Genomic DNA, 6,378 nt, shown 5'->3' with positions numbered 1-6,378 from the left:
ACATGTATCCATTGGGTGCACACTTATAATCCCAGAGACTCCAAGGCTGAGGCAGGTGGATCACACGTTCCAGGCCAGCATGGGCAATTTAGCAAGACCTTGTCTCAAAATAAAAATAAAATGAATGTAAAGGAGTCCAGGGTGTAGCTCAGAGGTAGTATGTAACAGAATTCAATCCCCAGTACTGTGCAAAAAGAAGAAGAAAAAGAAATACAGTGGCTGGGGTTGGGGCTCAGTGGTAGAGTGCTTGCCTAGCATGTGGTAGGCACTGGGTTCTATTCTCAGCACCAAATATAAATAAATAAATAAAGGTCCATTAACAACTAAAAAAATTTTTTTTTAAATACATATACAGGGCTGGGGCTGTAGCTCAGTGGCAAAGTGCTTGCCTAGCATTTGTGAGGTACTGGATTAGATCCTCAGCACCACATACAGACAAAGATGTTGTGTCCGCCAAATACTAAAAAATAAATATTAAAATTCTCTCTCTCAAAAAAAAAAAAAGAGAGAAGTCATAATCATGGAAAAGTGTAATTTAGCTTACATGGTGGTATGTGTCACTGGGGCTTTTGCTCAGCACCTTTTGATCTACCAGTGGCCACAGGCTACTCCATGAGGGCAGTTGAGAGAGGAAGTCAACAAAGAAACAAATAAAATTTGCTGGAGGGGCTGTAGCTGTGGCTCAGTCATAGAACCCTCACCTAGCATGGTGAGGCAGTGGGTTTGAGCCTCAGCACCATATAAAAATAAATTCAAGATATTGTGTCCATCTATAAGTAAAAAAAAAAAAAAATCAAAAAAAAGATTCTCTGGAGAGCAGCCTAGGCCAGAATCTCCAAGTTATTCCAACCCTTTGTCCGTCCCCACACATCCAAAGGCAAACCAGGTTAGAGACACTGTAAACTCACACACCAGACACACTCTGAGCCTTGATAGAATAATGAAAAATGGCTTTGGCAGAACCCAAGATTCCTGACCCGAAGGACAGGTGATTAGGAGCCATCTAGGCTGTGAATCCTGTCACCTGAGTCCTGTAGAATGGCAGCTTGCACTAAGTGCCTTTATTTAGCTGACAAGTATCCATTATCCTCCAGAAAGAAAGAAAGAGACAAAAAGATGCATCTCAGAAAGATGTGGGTTGTGGAGGAACACCCATCTGAAACCGGTCTTGAAAATCTGGATCAGGTCTCCATTCCCCTGGTGTTGAAGATTGAACTGAGAAACACCAAGGCAAGAGCAAAAAGTTTTATATAAATAGAACAGAGAGAGGGAGGGGCAGGGAAGGGACAGAGGGAAAGAGGGAGAGTCCTCTGGAGAGGAGGGGGTCCAGAGCTGGTGCCCCAGGGAGTAGGGGTGTCCTACTCCTTTTATAGATTTTAGGTTTCCTTTCTTCTCCTGTCCCAGATGGAAAAGTCTACATAATCTCTGACTCCATTTACATGAAAGATCCAGGAGAGATAAGCCCACAGGGACAGAAAGTAGATTAGTAACCATTGGCTCTTGCCATGGCTGGCTTCTGGCTTTGGCACTTCACTTTTCCTGGGGGTCCCACCAGCAGGAGGTCAGAAAGGAAAACCAGCAGCAGAGGATGAGAGGGAATAGCCAATGGTGTGGGACAAAAGGAGAAGGTGGTGTGCTGGAGGCCAAATGAAGGCTCTGGGTCCAAAAAGGAGGAGTAGCTAGTCATGCCCCACAGGGCAGAGGTCAAGGAAGGGGAGAGTGGCCCTAGGATCTAGCAACAAGGTCACTGGTAACCTCGACAATGACATTTTTGGTAGAGAGGTGGTCAAGATGGGAGGAGAAACAGCTGAGACGGAACAGATGGATAACTCCTTTGAATTTTGCTGCAGAGTGGTGCTTCTCCACTAGGGGTGATCATTTTCCCCAGGGGACATTTGACAATGTCTTGTTAACAAAATTTCAATAGAGTTGTGCTGAGGTCCGAGGTGGAGGAGCCCAGAGCCCACCTATGCTGTGGGGGTAGCGCCCTCGCGGCGGGGCTGCAGGTCCCGGCTGGCGGGTCCGGGCTCGCAGGGTCCAGGAGGCAGAGAAGGGTCCTGTTCAGGATGTGGTAGCCTCAGCCTGGGACCCGGACTTCTGAGGAGAAGAGATGGCCCCACCAGCAGGCCCCCTCCAGAGTGGGAGGGCGACGGATGAGCAAAGTGTGACCTGGGGAGAGGGAGGCCGGTTTAAAAGACCTGGGATGTGGTAAAAATTGCTGTGATCATAATGGCTCTCAAAGGATGCTTCAACTTCAAAACATCAGAGGAACAAGAAATGGCCCCAGCTTAATTTTCATCCAAAAAAAATTCTGAGACTTCTATTTTTGTCAAAATGCTTTTGTTTCCATTTTTAAATGATATATTGTTAGAAACTTGCATGAAATATCAAAAGGCGCTAAGTCACAAAAACTGGGTTAAAAAGATCCATTGAAATAAAGCACAAGGGGGGGCTGGGGTTGTTGCTCAGAGGAAAAGTGCTTGCCTAGCATGCATGAGGCACTGAGTTCGATTCCTAGCACCACATAAAAATTAAATAAAGGTATTGTGTCCACCTACAACTAAAGAATAAATGTTTAAAAAAAAAAAAAGAAAAGAAATAAAGCACAACAGAAACTGCATCGTGTAAGGGACTGTGAGATTCCTAAGGGAAGCACCTTGGGTTTCTTGTACATGTGTGGCAATGGTGGTCAGTAGTCATCATAATTGACACTGGCTCCATGCCTAAAGCTATGGGGGCTCCGGGGTCCAATGGCAGAGTCTTCATCATAGTGACATTGGTAGTAATCGCCATAGTAGTCATGTCCATTTCAATCTCTATTTAACCAATAGGTGATGTCATCTTCAAATTTCTGGAGGAAAAAAGAAAGAATGATGGAGAATGGATTTAAAGACACACAGTCCCCTAAAAATCACATCTTACCAATGGATTTTCTCATTGGAGGATTTTCTTCAATGATTAAAAACCCTTACTATAAATAACTATCTCCTTCTAATGTTCTTATACACAGATGTCAAGATACCAAAAAGGGGTATTTTCCCTCAAAAGATTCTATGTCTACACCTTTTGTTGTACTAGTTGTAAATATACCCAGACCCAGCAATAGAAAATAGACTAAACCAAAAAATATTTTTTTTTCAATAAATACAGATCACTCCCCCCCACACACACACTTTTTGGTGATACTGGGAATTGAATTCAGGAGGCTCTCTATCACTGAGCTACATCCCAAGCCCTCTAGCCTCGGCAACTTAGCAAGATTCTGTCTCAAATTTTTAAAAAAGAGTTGGAGTATAGCTTAACGGTAGAGCACCCCTGGGTTCAATCCCCTGCAATAAACAAATACATTAAAAGATCCAGTGGTTTTTATTAGTAATTCATGAATTGAGCAACCTCTCTTCTGAAGATTTGGAAAGGTGCTCTGCTGAGCTGAGCAGCGGAGTGTGGTTTTATCAGCAGAATACGGATGGAGTAATAGAAATAAGGAACAAAATGTGGATTGAGAGCTGTGAGTGTAGCTACATGGTACAGTACTTGAGTACCATTCATGAAGTCCTACTCTGAACCAAAAAGAGAGAGAGAGAGAGAAAGCATATAGGTCAGTGGTCAGTTCAAAGTTTCTTTCCTTAACATCCTGGCTTAGGTAAATTGGGTCCTTTCTGGTTCATTCTGTGAGTCTTCTGTTTTGTGTTTTTTTTAAACTGGACCCTTTCAAAGTTCAGTCTGATTACATGGCACCTAGCATGAGTGATTCTATTCTGATTTGATCTTATCTTTTAGACCTCTTGCAGGATTTCGGTCCCAAACAATGGCTCACCATAAATTCATTTAACAATCCACAGAATGTGGGGAGTGGGGAGGTTGCTACCTGAATCCAGAGGTAGCAACAAAGAATGCTGCTAAACATCCCATAATGCACAGAGAAGCCACCCTTCCACCACAACACTGGGCAGGAATTCAAATTTATAAACTTAAATGTCAAATCCAAAATGCCAAAGTGTCAAGGTTGAGAAGTTCCTTTGCAAAAGGAAGGAGGCAATGGATGGGTGCTAGCAGGTAAGAGAAATAGGATTATTTTTAAAGATGGGGAAAATAAAATGTTTATGTGCAGGTGGGGATGAAAGAAAGCAATATCCCTGGCTAATGGTAGGAGAAAAGTTGATCATTCTTTTTTTTTTTTTTTTTAAAGAAAGAGTGAGAGAGAGGGGGGCACAGAGAGAGAGAGAGAGAATTTTAACATTTATTTATTTTTTCTTAATTCTCGGCGGACACAACATCATTGTTGGTATGTGGTGCTGCTGGGGATCGAACCCGGGCCGCACGCATGCTAGGCGAGCGCGCTACCACTTGAGCCACATCCCCAGCCCCCAGTTGATCATTCTTATACAGACAGTGTAAAACATATGGGATTGACAGACCCCCACAAAGAATGTATGAAGGAAAATTATCAGAAAAGATATATAGCAGCAAGGAAGGATTCACCTCCTCTAGACATTTTTTTTTTATATTCACCTTGAAAATCAATTAACCAGACAAGTGTGGTGGCTCACACCTATAATCCCAGTGGCTCAGGAGGCTGAGACAGGAGGATGGAGAGTTCAGTTCAGCAAAAATGCAAAAGGCACTAAGCAACTCAGTGAAACCCTGTCCCTAAATAAAATACAAAATAGGGCTGGGATGTGGCTCAGTGGTCCAGTGCCCCTGAATTCAATCCCCAGTACTAAAAAAAAAAAAAAAAAAAAAAAAAAAAGAAAAGAAAAGAAGTGATGCTGCAATCTGTATATGGGGTAAAAATGGGAGTTCATAACCCACTTGAATCAAAGTGTGAAATATGATATGTCAAGAACTATGTAATGTTTTGAACAACCAACAATAAAAATTAAAGGAAAAAAAAAACAGAGGAATGAACAAAGAAAAAAAAAGAAAAGAAAAAGAAGAATAAAGAAAATCAATTAACCAAAAAGAGGATAATGTCTATGGTTGAGTCCCACTAAGCTAAAGCAAGTCAGAGACATTGATTTTAGTATTATTTGAAGGGCACAGATGGCATTAAATTGACTCAGAAATCCAAGAAAAATATCCAAGGAGACAAAGTCTCCTCTTCCTCATAAGATATCTTCTAAAAAGATACTTTCAGAGCCAAGTGAAGATTTTAGGGGGCACTTCATTTTTACTCTTTTATCGTGAAGAAACTGAGGCCCTGGGATGGTCACTGACCCCGAGCTTTTAGGTAAGCCAAGTCACACATGCATAATGACATGGATCCCATGGAGTGTTGAACTATTAGAGGAACTATTTATAAATGTGAATGTTCTGCTCCACTTTGGTTCATCTCTAAATGTCCAACAGCCTCCTGAGAATGAAAAGCTTTCCCAGACGCATTAGATATTTTTTCTTAGATCTGTCTTTTGTACAAGGGGAAAAACACAACCGCTTGTAAATTGCTCTAAGGGAAACATTATTAATATCCCTTAAGTGTCTCCTGGCAGTGACAGGCTTCCATAGGGGAAAAGTAACTCCAGGACAAGGAATTTGCCTGAACAACTGGGAATAAATTCTATCATCTTTCCAATCAATTCCCCCTTTTTGGAGTAAATGGGCCGGTAAGGTTCTAAGATGTCAGGAGGTTCTAAAATGTCTGATTGGCCTCTTGCAAATAATAGACTAGTAAGTCTCAGACACAAATGCAAAAGCGCTTGCCCCAGCCAGAGTTCAACTGCCACAAAATACAGTGGTGGCACACATCTGTAATTCTGGTGACATGGGAGGCTGAGCCCAGAGAATTGAAAGTTTGAGGTTAGTCACAGCAATTTAGCGAGGCCCTGAACAACTTAGTAAGACCTTGTCTTAAAAACTAAAATGGACTGGGGATGTGCTTCAGTGGTTAAGCACCCCTGGGTTCAATGCCTGGTCCCTGGGTTCAATGCCTCCCCATATACATACATACATACATACATACACATGTATATATATGATGTACATGCATACCCATACATATATTTATATTAGATATCTCAATCTTTAGAAACTCCTCTGTGACTCACATGTTTGACTAATCAAGTTCTTATTTCTCAGACTATGCTGATTTCTTCTGTCTTCCTGATTTGTAACTGCTGATTTGTCTCAGGGATCACATTCAATCTCCTAAGTCCTAGGACTTCCTGTCTCTCCAGTCCAGACTATTGAACTTGGGACCTCACACATAATAGGCAAGCACTCTACCATGAGAGCTGCATCCCCAGCCTTCACACAGATTTCTGCTTGCTTGTGGATACCATGTAGGCCATCAGTTGCCCTCTCAAACTCAATGTCATTAGCACTAAACTCTTCTCCCCTCCTCTCCCACTGGACTTCAAGCCTGGGCTGGGGCTATGGCTC

The sequence above is a fragment of the Ictidomys tridecemlineatus genome, chromosome 2, assembly GCF_052094955.1.
Source record: "Ictidomys tridecemlineatus isolate mIctTri1 chromosome 2, mIctTri1.hap1, whole genome shotgun sequence".
In the NCBI taxonomy this organism is placed as follows: domain Eukaryota; kingdom Metazoa; phylum Chordata; class Mammalia; order Rodentia; family Sciuridae; genus Ictidomys; species Ictidomys tridecemlineatus.
This window is presented reverse-complemented; position numbering follows the sequence as displayed.